Source organism: Natrix helvetica, assembly GCF_964273705.1.
Source record: "Natrix helvetica genome assembly, chromosome: 1".
Taxonomy (NCBI): domain Eukaryota; kingdom Metazoa; phylum Chordata; class Lepidosauria; order Squamata; family Natricidae; genus Natrix; species Natrix helvetica.
Window position 1 is genome coordinate 149,841,795 of NC_138548.1, and position 15,770 is coordinate 149,857,564.

At 41.0% G+C, this 15,770-nt stretch overlaps 1 protein-coding gene across 2 annotated transcripts in view; it reads left to right on the forward strand.

Annotated features, from left to right (window-relative positions):
* The window catches only part of MBD5 (methyl-CpG binding domain protein 5), a 162,877-nt gene that overhangs the window by 55,643 nt on the left and 91,464 nt on the right, over window positions 1–15,770 (forward strand). For both annotated transcript variants that reach the window (XM_081962923.1, XM_081962924.1), the window contains exon 2: window positions 13,388–13,489. The gene's annotated coding sequence lies outside the window, so the exon portion shown is untranslated. The remainder of the gene's footprint in view (window positions 1–13,387; window positions 13,490–15,770) is intronic.

A 15,770-nucleotide genomic window follows, 5' to 3' on the forward strand; every position in this document is an offset into this window, starting at 1 on the left:
AAATCTACGAAAACATATATATATATATATATTTGTAGATTTTCACGGGTGTAGGTTTTTCCCCGTGTAATTTTACACAGGAAAAGACCTGAATACAACAAGACCAGCATGTGTGTGTGTGTGTGTGTGTTGTATTTGTGCTGATAAATAATACTTGGGCATACCAGGGGTTGTAACACACACACACACACACACACACACATGTGTGTGTGTGTGTGTGTTGTATTTGTACTGATAAATAAATAAAGGGAGACTAGTATAGATCTATTTCGAGCTAATTAGCTCTCATCAGCTAGCCATACCCTTACTGGGATTTGAACCTGGGCTGTATTATATATTAGGCAGGAGTCTTAGCCACTAAGCCACAGGCTCTCCTCCTTATCAGTTGAGCCAGGGAAATAGGTATGTATTTGTGTTACAACCCCTGGTATGCCCAAATATGGGAGGAAGCTCACCACTCCCTCTTTCTGTCCTTCGGCTCATCACAGAAGACCATGCAGGCAGAAAACCATATTTTTATTTTTAATGTTGCCTTAAGGAGGAGAGCCTGTGGCTTAGTGGCTAAGACTCCTGCCTAATATATAATACAGCCCAGGTTCAAATCCCAGTAAGGGTATGGCTAGCTGATGAGAGCTAATTAGCTCAAAATAGATCTATACTAGTCTCCCTTTATTTATTTATCAGTACAAATACAACACAAATATAAAAAGGCAACATTAAAAATAAAAATATGGTTTTCTGCCTGCATGGTCTTCTATGATGAGCCGAAGGACAGAAAGAGGGAGTGGTGAGCTTCCTCCCATATTTGGGCATACCAGGGGTTGTAACACAAATACATATACGTGCGTGTGTGTGTGTGTGTGTGTGTGTATGCTGTATTTGTGCTGATAAATAAAGGGAGACTAGTATAGATCTATTTCAAGCTATTTAGCTCTCATATATATATCCTCTTGTCTTTTAAAGCAATGAACCTTGCCGTGCTTTTTTTAAACAACATTTAATATTTGAAGGTTCTCCTTGTTTATGTGATAGTTTTAACTGGCCTAGGCCATGCTAGTTGCCACCATTCTCAGTTGTAGACTTTCATTCAAGGAGCTATATGAAGAATAAATTTGTACCTGACATTGATCTAGCTGTATTGATGGTTCTAAAATTTGGGAAATCAAAGAGTAAATAAGCTCCACAGTTTTCTAAAGCAGCAAATAAATAGAGTGTGAATATTGCCAGAATTACCATTTGGGGTTATGAGTGGCAAGAGTCACTATAAATTCTGGTTTGATTGATTTGTTAGTAAAGCATATCTTCACCTATAGATCAATTAGTGGGCTGATGTTACTGCAAACTGGATTACTTCTTTATATAGGGGGAATCTAAATTTGCTTATTTGCAAATAATACAATCACTACCACTATCAAAACAATTAAGACCACATCATCTTAGACTATAAGATATAATATGTTTTCTATTTATGATATCAGCGCAATCAACTTGTGTTGGGCTTCTGGGGCAGCATGCATGAACTACCATGGCAAATGAGCCAAAGAATAGATGGGTTCTTACCATTGAAAGGGGCCTTTCTTCCCTCTACTCCCATGCCCATCATCCCTGCCCTCTGCCTTCCCCCTCCCATGCGCTTCTCTTTCCCACCCTGTCTACGATCCTGGCAATTTGTCCTAAAGTGTTTGATTGACAGGAACCATTGAGATGGGCCTTTCGTCCCCCTGCTCCCACTCCCATCTTCCCTGCCCTCTCCCTTCTCCCTACTCCCATGCCCATCATCCCTGCCCTCTCCCTTCCCCCTCCATGCACTCCTCTTTCCTGCCCTGTCTACGATCCTGGCACTTCATAGGCCTACTGTCTGAGGGGGCCTAGGCCTGAGGTTGAAAGATGATTCTGGGCTGAAGCTGTTTCCTGCGAGGTCAGGCTGCCGCAGTGAGGTGGGGGTGGGCAATCTGCTTAGGCCATGGCACACTCAATCAAAAGCCTCTGTACTAGCCTAATCAGGCTCCCTTTCCCCTCCCATCACGAACAATTGCCGCTCTAGGAAGCCGCACTCACTCTCCTTAAAGGCCCAGGCTTTTCAGTTATGCTGGAACACACATACACATACATACATGCATGCATACATACATACATACATACATACATACATACATACAATATGTAATATTATATAATATATAATAGATAGTTTGTTACTGAGCATGTCGTTCCTTGGCATGATGAATATGAAGTTGACATTTGTTACAGTTCCTTGGCATGATGAAGACTATGAAGATACATAATTCCTTTTATAGTACTGGAGTATAAAATAAACTCTTAAGAGTTATCTGCAAATGAAGGAATCTGTAAGCCTAAATGAATTAATATTTGGCCTCAGCCTTTTAATTTAACCAAATTGTAATATTTATACTTATGTTTTTATCATTAAATATGTTGTATCTGTCTATAATTGATTCTTCATAGGCTGTAAACAGAACGTGGCAAAATGAATAATTGTTAAGCTTCTTTTCATACTTATGCATCTCGTTTGCTATTTTATATTCCTGTTTCAGATTGTTTGTTGGAAAGAACAATGTTTCCAATACTCACAAATTGATACAATATACAGTAACTTTGGAGGTTTTTGTTCAATCTGGAGAAAATAGGGATGGGATAGAATAAATTTAATAGTTTTCATATAATTCAAGAAATACCAGGATGTGAGGGGCAGACCACAAATTAGTGACAACTTTATTTTTTCTTATTCTAAAATATTATAATTATACTATTTCTGGGACAAAACGATGCTGCCAAGAAATGTTTTGTTTTTTGCCTGCAATTACCACAGGGTCCGGTGAAAATTAACATGCATGAATTGTAATCAGAATACATACTTTTGTTCTCTTCCAATGAGCAAAGTAGACATTTCCATTTTTCTTTCAAAACAGAGTTTAGAGAAATGTGTTGTTATTGTCTTCATTGTCATAATATTTATATTCAAATATAACAAAAAAAATGATCTTTACTCAGATAATATTTACAATTTAACTGCAGAAAACTAAGGATGAGAACATAATGGTACATTAGAACAGTGGCCCCCAACGTTTTGGACACCAGGGACTGGTTCTGTGGAGACAGAATTTTTCCGTGGACCAGAGGGTGTGCTGCCTGCATCCCATGGATTGGGCTTTGCTTGTTTGCGTGACCCAGTTTCTAGCATGTTGCGGCCCAGTGCCAGTCAATGGAACAGGGGTTGGAGACCCCTGCATTAGAATATATGTATCCCAGCTAATATTCTGCATCCTGTTTTTTTTACATTGGCCAACCTAATAGCAGTATGGAAGCCTCAAAGCAGGGGATGAAGGCAAGTTTTTTTTTAATTGAGTTTTTTTATTTTTCCATTTTCATAACAAACATGCATACTATTACATACCCAACATCATATTGTATTATTAAATGTTTACATCAATTCACCTTACCATCAGCTCCAAAAAACAATTATTGGCTCTTCTGCTCACCATACAACATATTTGTACCTTATCTACCACTTTCTTCTCCCTCTCTCCTCCTCCTCCATACCTCCTTTCTTCCCTCTGTCATCCTTCTCTTCTCTACTTCCCCTTCCTCTCTCCTTCTCCTCTCTCCCCTTTTTACTCCTCCTTTCTCTCCTTCCATTCCCCCCCCCCCCGTCCTCTCTCCTATCACTCTCTTCTTCCCTTACCTCTCTCCTCTACGTCACAGTCTTGGGATGAAGGCAAGTTTGATGGCATTATTTTCTATGGCTTTTGTGGAGAATAGGAAGTGTACATGCATTTTAGTTTAAGTGAAAACATGGCTTGAATTCACGTATCGCTTTCCTTGATAATTAAAGATTATAATACATCTTTCATTGATATATCTTATTGTTTTTATAAATGAGGGGTCCTTGGTGTTCTCTGAGCTTGGTTGTTTTCTTACAGATGTTTCATTACCCAAACTTAAGGCGACATCATCAGTGCTAGCCCTAGCATATGTAGAATTTCTAGAATGGGAAATATTTATATAGAGACAAATATTCACCATGTATAGACTCGTGAAGTGTCAATGTAACCGTATTGCTATTTATTCAACCAAGAAGATAGAAGATAGAATATTGGGTTGAAATTCAGATTATCTACAGGGTCCTAGGTGCTCTCTGCTGCTTGGTTGTTCTCAATGATGTAGAGCGGAAGGTGCTACCATCGGCTATCGTCAATCCTGATTGGTGCATAGACTGAGAGAAATTGTTGCAGCCATGCCTCTGCTCCTCTTGCCCAGTTCCTCTCAGTCTACAGTCCAAATAGGCTGACTTTTTTCTTAGCTCATGTGGGTCTACTTCCTAGAATATTAGAATTAATAATTTGGCTAATTGGCTTCTTTCCACATCATTTAAAATTTCCTTCTAAATTGAAATTGCACAGCGGCTGCGTGCAAAGGAGGCGGCGGGCATCGCAACCGCCTCGCAGAGGCGCCGGATTGCCGGTTGGTTCGGATCCGGCAAAACCTTCTCTTTTCTGCTGAGAGAGTGAGGTAAGCAGAGACTGGCTTAATTAACTGAACGGCTTGTGTGGCGGGGTTCCCGCTTAGGGTTTTCTCTCTATTTCCCTTACAGCAAGCCATTTCGCCACCTCTCCACCTCGTCGCAGCACTTCGTGAGCCATTTGAGGAGCCGTTTCTGCCTTCTCAACCTGCCATTGGCCAATGATTGTTTGCTGCCTTACTAGCAAACTCGGAGGATTAAGCGGTTTCCCGCCTGGCTAAATTAGCGCGGGGAACCGCTCCTTTGATTGATGGGTGGCCATTTTGAGATGTATTTAGGTCCAGTGGCCATTTTATTACACCACGAGGGTCCGTTTTCAGTCAGGAATTAATTAATTAACTCTTACACTGACTGCTTTATTCCTGGCAGCACTAACTCTTAAGTGATAATAGTTAAAAAGGGAAGGAGAGTCCCACAGAGCGGTTTGGCACCGCGAGAGTACCTAATCAGCCTCGTGGTAATGGCGACCAGTGCTGAGGGACCCCAGGTGGTCCAAGGGACTGAACAACCGTCCCTCAGATCTGCACTTAAAGCCAGGACAACTAAATTCACAGATGACCAACGTCCTTCTGGGGCTACGCTGAGAGATGAACAAAGAAGACAGCGGGCCCTGGAGAAACGCGTAGCCAGGGCTGAACGCCTGCTCCAGATTCAGGAACAACGTAATTCCAGGTCCCCCTCTTGGGTTTCCAGCCCGGGGTCCTCACAGGCCCCTTCTCCCATAAGAGGGGGTGGAATGTCTCCCCTTCCCCTTCAGTCTCCCCAACAGCTATAAGGGGGATGATGGGGGACCCCTAGAAGGCTCCTCACACAATTTTCTGGTTCCGCATCCTACATTAGCACCCCAAGCTGAGCTCCCATTAGGGGAGGATCTGGAGGAGGATTATGAGGAGCTGCAAGGTCTGCCACCCAACATTCAAAGGTTGATCGCTTCAGCGATATGGCATTTCTGCTGACATGAAGCATCAGTCCAAACAGCAGCAACAGCAACTAGACCTAAAGCCCCTGCTTCAGCCCGGCCACAGGCAATGCCTCAGGCTTCCTCGGCAGAGGCTCCTCCATTAGAAGAGGGGGAAGGGCCCGGATCTCACTCCTTAGTCAGTGAGGGCTCTGTCACAGGAGAGGAACCCATAAAGGGTTTAGTAATGTCAGATGACGAGGATTCGGGGAATGCAGATACCCCGGCCTTTGCTGGTCTGTTTCAGCCTTCCCTGTTCAAACAGCTACTGACCATGGCAAAATCGACGACCAAGCTAGGTGGCAGCACGGAATCTTCCACATTGACCAGTAAGAAAGACTTGACCCAGTCTATGTTCTCTAAGACTGCTTTAGATAAAGAAGAGGTTCCAGCTCCTCCCTTTTCCTTCAGGTAGTTAAGAGTCAGTGGGCCAAGAGTCAGGTACGTTCCCAAATCCTGGGGCAAATGACAGACGCTTTTACAACATGGATCAAACCTTTTCCCAAGCACTGCAGGTATCTGCCGTTGATACGCCTGTCAGAGCCTTGTCATCTACAGCTGTGGTGGTGGCAGAAGATGTGGCGGACAAGCTGAAACCTGAGGACAAGAAAGCAGAACTCGTTGTAAGAAAAGGGTTTCAGGCCTCAGCTTGGTCCGTTAAGGCAGCGGCCGCGGCCTCCTTCTTTAATAGAACAACGTTGTTAAGGCTCCAACAGTTGCAGGAGCGTACTCCCCCTGAGGACCCCCTTACTTTGAAGGACCTCAGTAAAATTATTGCGGCAACCCAATATTCTGCGGATGCCACACTTGACACTTGATTTGCTTCTCGTGCACTATCTGCCTCTGTAGCATCCAGGCGCCTCCTGTGGCTGAAGAACTGGCAGGTCAATAACAAATCAAAGTTCCACGTTATATCTGCACCGTATGCGGGCGGAAAGCTCTTTGGCAAGTCCTTGGACCCGATTTTGGTCGAGAACAAGGACAAGAAGAAGACAGACGCGTGGGTTCTTGCCACGGTGCAGCAAGGTTTCAGACTGGAATTCAGACCTGAATCTCTTTCGATCCTTCCCATCTTCCCAGAAACCGGTGAAACGTGATCTGATAAGACTCGCAGCTTATCACTTGTTAGAAATTCAAGTAATAGAACTGGTTCCAGCACAGGAGCAAGGAAGGGTTTTTATTCAAACCTGTTCATAGTCCCAAAGAGCTCGGAGTGGTGGAGAGCGATTTTGGATCTGAAACGTCTGAATAGGTATATTGCATACCGTCATTTTAAAAAGATCTCTCTACATTCCATATTGCAGGGTACTAGGCAGGGTGACTTTATGGCATCCATAGACCTTACCGAGGCAATTTCAATATCCCTATCCTGCCAGCCCATCGCAGGTATCTCAGGTTCGCCCAATAGGGTCTACATTATCAATATAGAGCCTTACATTTTGGTCTGGCCTCCGCACCTAGATCATTTACCAAGGTATTAGCTGCAGTCACAGCATACCTTCAGTCCAAACCAATTCGGCTACAATTTTATCTAGATGATGTTCTTGTTCAGGCCCATTCTTACTAACACGCTGTTGCAGACCTCCAATCTATCATACACACCCAGCAGCTGGAGATTTCGGTCAACTTTGCTAAGAGTCACCTCACCCCATCCACAAGGTTATTACACTTAGGAGCAGTAATTGACTCCAGAGAAGGGGTAGTTTTTCTGTCGCAAGAACGAAGATCTAAATTACAACAGTTGATAAGGAAGATATGTGATAGGCGGGTGGTACCGGTTTTAGATTTTTCCCACCTGTTAGGTACTATGATATCTTGCATAGGAATAGTCCCTTGGGCACGTTTCCATGCTAGGACCTTACAACGGGCCCTAATTCCGTATCAAAGAGAGATGATGACCAACTCACCTTTGGCCATTCCAGTATCTCCACAGGTCCGCCTGTCACTCAGATGGTGGCTCTCCGCAGCGCTCAACTGGGGGTCACAGTTCAGAGAGGTATCAAGGGTAACCGTGACTACGGATGCAAGTCTCTATGGTTGGGGGGTGTTAATGAGCTCAAAGATGGCGCAGGGACGGTGATCATCCACAGATCTTGTCACATCATAAACTAACTAGAGCTCAAAGTGGCTCATCTAGCCTTACGACACTTCCAGAGATATTTGCAGCACAAGCATGTGTTACTTCTCACTGACAACATAGCCACAAAGGCTCATGTAAACAAACAGGGCGGGACTCATTCCAAAGCTCTGTGGACAGAGGAACACAAACTGATCTCTTGGGCAGAGACACGTGATCTCGATCACTGCGGACCATATTTCTGGGACTGCCAACCACCAGGCAGATTGGCTCAGCCGATCCACAGTGGACCACGGGGAGTGGCAGCTTCATCTGGACATTTTCAAACGCATATGTCGCAGGTTCGGGAAGCCTATAGTCAATCTATTTGCGACACCGGCAAATGCACAGTTGCCGAGATTTGTGACCAGATTTCAGACGCGAGGTGCCGAGGACACAGATGCTCTGAGATGCTGGTGGCCACGGGGCCTTCTATACACTTTTCCACCCCTCCTTCTCCTTCTGGGGACCATCAGGAGGGTAGTGTCAGAGAAAGTGGAGATAATCTTGTTAGCACCAGATTGGCCCAGGAGACCGTGGTATGCAGATCTCATCCAACTGTCGGTGTCCCCTCCTTGGAAGATTCCCAGGGAGGAGATTTGTCTGTGCTAGGGAGTATTGTTACACCCGGAGCCCCAATGGCTCAAATTAACCGCCTAGCACTTGAAAGGAACATGCTAGGCAGGGCCAAGGTTTCTGATAAGGTCATTTCCACACTGGAGGCTTCCAGGCGGCCATCCACCACTAGAATTTGCAATGCCATGTGGGCGGCGTTTGTCAAGTGGTACAGAGGCATCCATTTCTGCAGAGGTCGCCTCAGTGCCCCAAGTGTTAGAATTTTTACAGGTCGGTTTGGACAGGGGTTTGGCTCACAATACCTTGCAACGCCAGACAGCTGCTCTTTCCACTATTCTACCAGGGGAAGGCCAGGTTCCCTTGTCTCACCTCCCATTAGTGAGGGGGTTTTTGAAAGGAGCAGCCAATCTTTCACCTCCAGTTATACACAGGTTTCCTACGTGGGATTTACCCTTAGTTCTGCAGGCTATGATAGATTCTCCTTTTGAGCCTATCCGTGTGGTTACTCTAGAGCTCCTGACTCTGAAGGTTACATTTTTAATTGCCATTACATTGGCTAGACGCATTTCGGAGCTTGGGGCCCTTTCTTCTTGCAACGATTTGTGCATTTTCCATCAGGATAAAGTTAGATCCGGTTTTTCTGCCCAAAGTTAATTCTCCATTTCACAGGGCGCAGGAGATTATATTGCCCAATTTTTGCCCAACTCCCACTCACGCTAGGGAACGTCTCTGGCACAGGCTAGATGTCCGGAGGGCTTTGAGGATTTACCTCAAGCGCATGGTTTCATTCCACAGGTCAGAGGCACTTCTGTCTCATTCCAGCCATTCACGAAGGGAGCTTGGGTTTCCTCAAATACAATAGGTAGATAGTTGAGGAAAGCTATTTCTTTTGCTTATGAGACAAAAGGCAGGGTTCCACCTCAGGGTATTACCACACACTCTACTCGCAGTGCGGCTACCATGGCGGCACAGGCGACTAAAGCACCTTTTGGGGATATCTGTAGGACTGCTTCCTGGGCATCCCCTACTTTTATTAGACACTACCGACTAGACGCTTATGCGTCTGCTGAAGCATCCTTCGGACGTAGAGTGTTGCAGCAGGTGGTGGCTCTGTGGCTACTACAGATTCATAATTTGTTTTCCTCCCTAGGGACGGCAGCTTGGGTACATCCCAATGGTAGTACCTCCCGCTCTATATCATTGAGAACGATCATTGGTACTTACCTGAACATTGATTCTAATGATGAGAGCGGGAGGTGCCACCTCCCACCCTACTTAGTGTAGTGACACAGAGAGAAGGTTGTGATATTTTTCTGCAGATTTTCTCCTTACAACCTCGAGGAACTGGGCAAGAGGAGCAGAGGCATGGCTGCAACAATTTATCTCAGTCTATGGACCAATCAGGATTGACGATAGCCGATGGTAGCACCTCCCGCTCTCATCATTAGAATCAACCTTCAGGTAAGTACCAATGATCGTTTTCTTGCAGATGTTTCATTACCCAAACTAGTTAACATCATCAGTGCTAGCCTGTAATGAAACATCTGCAAGAAAACAGCCAAGCTCAGAGAGCACCAAGGGTCCCTCATTTCAACCCTGAACTACAAATATTCTTTATTGTTCTTATAACATATTATGCAGATTAATACCCCAAAAAAAGTGAAGTAGTAGTGATGAGACCATGACCTTTGCCATTATTCCTGTGTCTGTTGGACTTCAAACTTGGGAATCTATAAGGTCCTTCCTCTTAGGCTTTGTTCTGACCATTCTCTCAAGGAATTACCTTTCTTTTGGGGAAAAAGAAATAATCTGGTCAAAGGATAATAAGATGTAATCAGGGTACAAAGTCATAGTATTTCTGACTGGTTTCAACTTGTTTTTCAGCATTATCTTAGTATCTATTATCAAAATTATTTCTTGTAAGTTCTTGTGGCATGAAATTATTTTTGGAGACACCATTTCTAACTTTCAGACAGCTACTAAGGATTTATTGATTTATTATTGAATTATATTTGAATCAATAGAGTACCTTTAGATTCAAAATGTTGAGTAATGTATAGTTTATATCTTACCTTTAAATAACTGGAAATTGAGAGATAATTATTGGATGGAAAGTTTTAAGTTTTAAAAATCTATGCAAAATAAATCTATCTTTGAATACTAACAGTGTTGCATAAGTGGAAGTTGCTTCTGTTACATACAGAGGAACACTGAAATTTTGTCAATACCCTTAACCTGATCTAATCGCAGATCCAACAGAAGCAGTTGGATCTGGGGTGTCAAACTTGCAGCCCAGGGCCAGATGCATCAGGCACTGGCCACGGCCACCCCCTGTTTAGCGAAGGGGGGGACAAACTTGCATTGTCATCATGTGACAACGCAAGTTTGATACCCCTGAGTTAAATGGTTAGCTTCTTTAAATATTGAATTATAACATCCATCGCATTGCAATTCTATGGCTCCATATTATGGTGATTTTATTATGGTTTCCTCTAATTAATTTAATATTTTATTTCCTATATTTTATTGTCCACATCATATATATATATATATATATATATATATATATATATATATATATATATATATATATATATATATATATATATATATATATATATATATATATATATATATATATATGTAGTCTTCAATTTAACGACCACAATTGAGCCCAAAATTTGTATTGCTAAATTAATTTTGCCCCATTTTACAACTTTTTTCACCACAGTTGTTAACTGAATCACTGCAATTGTTAAATTAGAAACATAGTTGTTAAGTGAATCTGGTTTCCCCATTGACTTTGCTGGTTGGAAGGTCGCAAAAAGAGATCACATGACCCTGGGACATTGCAATGGTCATAAATGTGAGTCAATTCCCAAGTGTTTCTATTTTGATCATGTAACCATGGGGATGCTACTATGTTCATAAGTGTGAAGTCACTACTTTCAGTTCCGTTGTAACATTGAACAGTCCCTAAGTGAACTGTTGTAAGTTGAGAACTGCTTCTATATGCTGATGGTTTATTTGATAAGTGAAGTGGCTTTGGAGTATCAGGTGGAAAAGCTGCAGTGGTAGGAAAGCAGAATTTGAAAGAAATTGAATACAATATACAGTGGGGCAAAAAAGTATTTAGTCAGCCACCAATTGTGCAAGTTCTCCTACTTAAAAAGATGTGAGAGGCCTGTAATTGTCATCATAGGTAGACCTCAACTATGAGAGACAAAATGAGAAAACAAATCCAGACAATCACATTGGCTGATTTGGAAAGAATTCATTTGCAAATTATGGTGGAAAATAAGTATTTGGTCACCTACAAACAAACAAGATTTCTGGCTCTCACAGACCTGTACCTTCTTCTTTAAGAGGCTCCTCTGTCCTGCACTCATTACCTGTATCAATGGCACCTGTTTGAACTTGTTATCTGTATAAAAGACACCTGTCCACAACCTCAAACAGTCACACTCCAAACTCCACTATGGTGAAGACCAAAGTGCTGTCGACACCAGAAACAAAATTGTAGACCTGCACCATGCTGGGAAGACTGAATCTGCAATAGGCAAGCAGCTTGGTGTGAATAAATCAACTGTGGGAGCAATAATTAGAAAATGGAAGACATACAAGACCACTGATAATCTCCCTTGATCTGGGGCTCCACATAAGATCTCACCCCGTGGGGTCAAAATGATCACAAGAATGGTGAGCAAAAATCCCAGGACCACACGAGGGGACCTGGTGAATGACCTGCAGAGAGCTGGGACCAACGTAACAAAGGTTACTATCAGTAACACACTACGCCGCCAGGGACGTGTCCCCCTGCTTAAGCCAGTACAAGTCTGGGCCCGTCTGAAGTTTATTAGAGAGCATTTGGATGATCCAGAAGACGATTGGAAGAATGTCATATGGTCAGATGAAACCAAAATAGAACTGTTTGGTAGAAACACAACTCGTCGTGTATGGAGGAGAGAGAATGCTGAGTACCATACCTACTGTGAAGCATGGGGGTGGCAATATCATGCTTTGGGGCTGTTTCTCTGCAAAGGGACCAGGACGACTGATCCGTGTACAGGACAGAATGAATGGGGCCATGTATCGTGAGATTTTGAGTGCAAACCTCCTTCCATCAGCAAGGGCATTTACGATGAAACGTGGCTGGGTCTTTCAACATGACAATGATCCCAAACATACCTCCTGGGCAACGAAGGAGTGGCTTCGTAAGAAGCATTTCAAGGTCCTGGAGTGGCCTAGCCAGTCTCCAGATCTCAACCCCATAGAAAACCTTTGGAGGGAGTTGAAAGTCCGTGTTGCCCAGCGACAGCCCCAAAACATCTCTGCTCTAGAGGAGATCTGCATGGAGGAATGGGCCAACATACCAGCAACAGTGTGTGCCAACCTTGTGAAGACTTACAGGAAACGTTTGACCTCTGTCATTGCCAACAAAGGATATATAACAAAGTATTGAGATGAACTCTTGATATTGACCAAATACTTATTTTCCACCATAATTTACAAATAAATTCGTTCCAAATCAGCCAATGTGATTGTCTGGATTTGTTTTCTCATTTTGTCTCTCATAGTTGAGGTCTACCTATGATGCCAATTTCAGGCCTCTCTCATCTTTTTAGGTGGGAGAACTTGCACAATTGGTGGCTGACTAAATACTTTTTTGCCCCAATGTATATAGGAAAAATGATTAGTACAACGGCTCTGTTAATTGCAACTTTGTAGGGATGTACAAAATTCATTAATGTGACACAGATCCATTTGCTTCTGAAGTATGTCAAACGGTCCCTGACTGTCCTTTTCTAAGGGTGGTAAGCCATTTTCCCAAAATAAATCCTCTGAACCAGAAACAATTCAAGTTGTACCACTTCCTGGGTTAAGTGCCCAAAAATGGCTGGCATGGTCCCAATAAGATTAGTTACATCCTGGAGAAACTCAGATATTCTGGATATTATGCCACAGAGCAATTTTTGTACATCCCTAAAAGTTTTAAAGTTATGTAAGTAACTTGCCATTTTGTCTGAGCATAGTTTAGAATTTATGCTATATATTACATTTTGGAAAAGATACTACTACTGTAATTTTACATTTGCATTCAAGGAAAAACCATGCTCATTATTTATTATAGTGAAGAAGTCATCAAAACTGTATGTAACTAATTATGGTTTTTAAATTAATTTATATCTTTTTTTAGGTTATCATGAGTACCACATATGATTGGATTAAACTAATAAATGCTGAAAATGATCCCTTTTGTAGACAAGACTTTTAAGATCTGGGATTTCATATAATGAAGGTAAGGAAAATTACTTTCATGCAAATAACCAGTTATTAAAATTAGACTTGTATGATTATAATTGAATCAATATGAAATCGAATAACAGTGGACTTAAAGAAGCATGTCCATGTAATTGTAATTTTTAATAAGCTGCCTATGACTGGACAATTTGATTGATAGTGGTTATTCATACAGTTGTTCCCTACCTTAATCTCACTTTATGTGTATGACTTATAGTGTAAGGAAGGTGAATTTCCTGCTGTTCTGTTTCTGTAAACTATAAAATTAGAAGGTTGAATTGTTGGTATTAATATTACAAAATGCTGAGTGAAAGTGGATTATTATATGGTTGAATCCTGCCTAGAGTATCAGTGATCAAGCTGCATTTGTTGATTTCTTTCAATCTGAGTAAATATTATAATCCAGTTAACATTTCTAGTTTTCTATTGAATCATTTATATTAAATAAATGTTCTTAAAAACTAATCGCAGAATTAGGATCAGGAATACATTTAAGATTTGGGTTATACGTAATAATATTGTAAAAAGCAACATAAAATGTAGAATGTGGTTTTTTTACTGGTTTAAGTAGCAATGCTCAATAAGATTTCTTGAGTAATCTGCTTTGTAAAAGATATTTTATATATCTCTAAAAATAAAATGCATTGTAAGTTCTAAAATAAGTAGCTGACATTAAGAGAATTTTAATGCTTATTGTTTATTCTCACAGTGCAGTTTCACAAGGCTAACATAACTACTGTGCATAGTTTGCAAGTCTATTACAGAATTGCAGAATTTTATTTTATGAGGATCTCATCATTTTCACTTAGGTCATTAATAAATGTATGATTCACAAATATCCTTACACTTTGCAGAATACATTTGACACCTTTATTGACTTGATATTTTAAAAAATCTCTTCTTTCTTTAAGGTACTAAGACAGTTAAAACAATAAATAATGTCATAAAATTAAATATTTTTTTTAAAAAAACCACATAAAACTTAAATTGCAATCCAGTTTATCCTTCATGATTGACTTTCATATCTCAGGCAGTTTTTATCATGTGATATCCATGTCTATCCTTATTTTTATACAGAAAAAACAATAGTAAACAATAGAGATGAAAAACAGGTACTGCATGACTAAATTCAAAGGAAAAACTACTTAGATTTCCAAACATGAAATTAAAATGCAGTAGGAAAAATGTAGTTTTCATTCAAGTTCAGAGGGATCCAGATTAGGAAGACACAAACTGATACGAGAAATGCTGATGAAAAAGATGTAACAAATAAGTGGAAAAATACTTAGTTAAGGTATTTAACAGTTGAGATTTTTATACTTCATATAAAATCTCTTACATTTCACCACCAAAAATAACTAGTAAATCAACCCCACAAAAAAATGGACTTGCCCTTTAAGAAGTTCCAAAATGTTTGTTGGATAAATACTTTTATTATAGGAAATCATAAAAATTAAAGCTCTGTGTCTGCTAAAACTCTTCATTAGATAATAATCAAAGGCAATGTAGGGAAAAGAGATTGTGCTGAACCATAGAACCATAGAATCACATTCTGGTTCATGTATTACTCTAAAGTAATATTCTTCCAAGTCAGTAGGAGAAGGCAGTAGTGCTTAGGAAACTGTGTCTTAAAACTAATAAATCAGATATTGATATATAGTGGTTTCCCAGAATGTGTTTTTGGCATCAGCTGGAATATACTTCGCATTGGAAATTGATCAAATAAATATTGATGCAGTGTGGCCAAAGTAATTTAAAAATGCTGATTTTAATAAAGATTGAACAATAATGTACTCAAAATAATTTGCTGGAAACTCTTGCAATGAATTTATTTTTATGTTATAAAATCATCAGTTTTAGAAACTTAACATATCGCTGTTTTGGTAAACCACAATAAATAATGTTCAGACTATCCCAGGAGCAAAAGAGAAATGTGGTTAGAACGCTGAGTCAGAAGATCATTGAGAGATTGGTCAAATGAGCTCCCAGCAGTTTGAAAGCATGCAAATGCAAGTAGATAAATAGGCATCATTTAGGTGGGACAATACCGAGGACGTGAGAGGAGGCTCCTCAAACATTCCCAGGGCAATCGTGATGTCACTGGCTAATCCCTTCAACCTGGAAGCGCTATAATAGGTGCTTCTAACATGAATGTAGTAACACCATAATATGGAGGTAGCATGTTTTGCAGGATATGGAAAAATAAAATGCATGATAAGATCATTTTGTAGAGCAGAATGGGTTTCCATCATAACTTTCTCTCAATCATACAGAACATG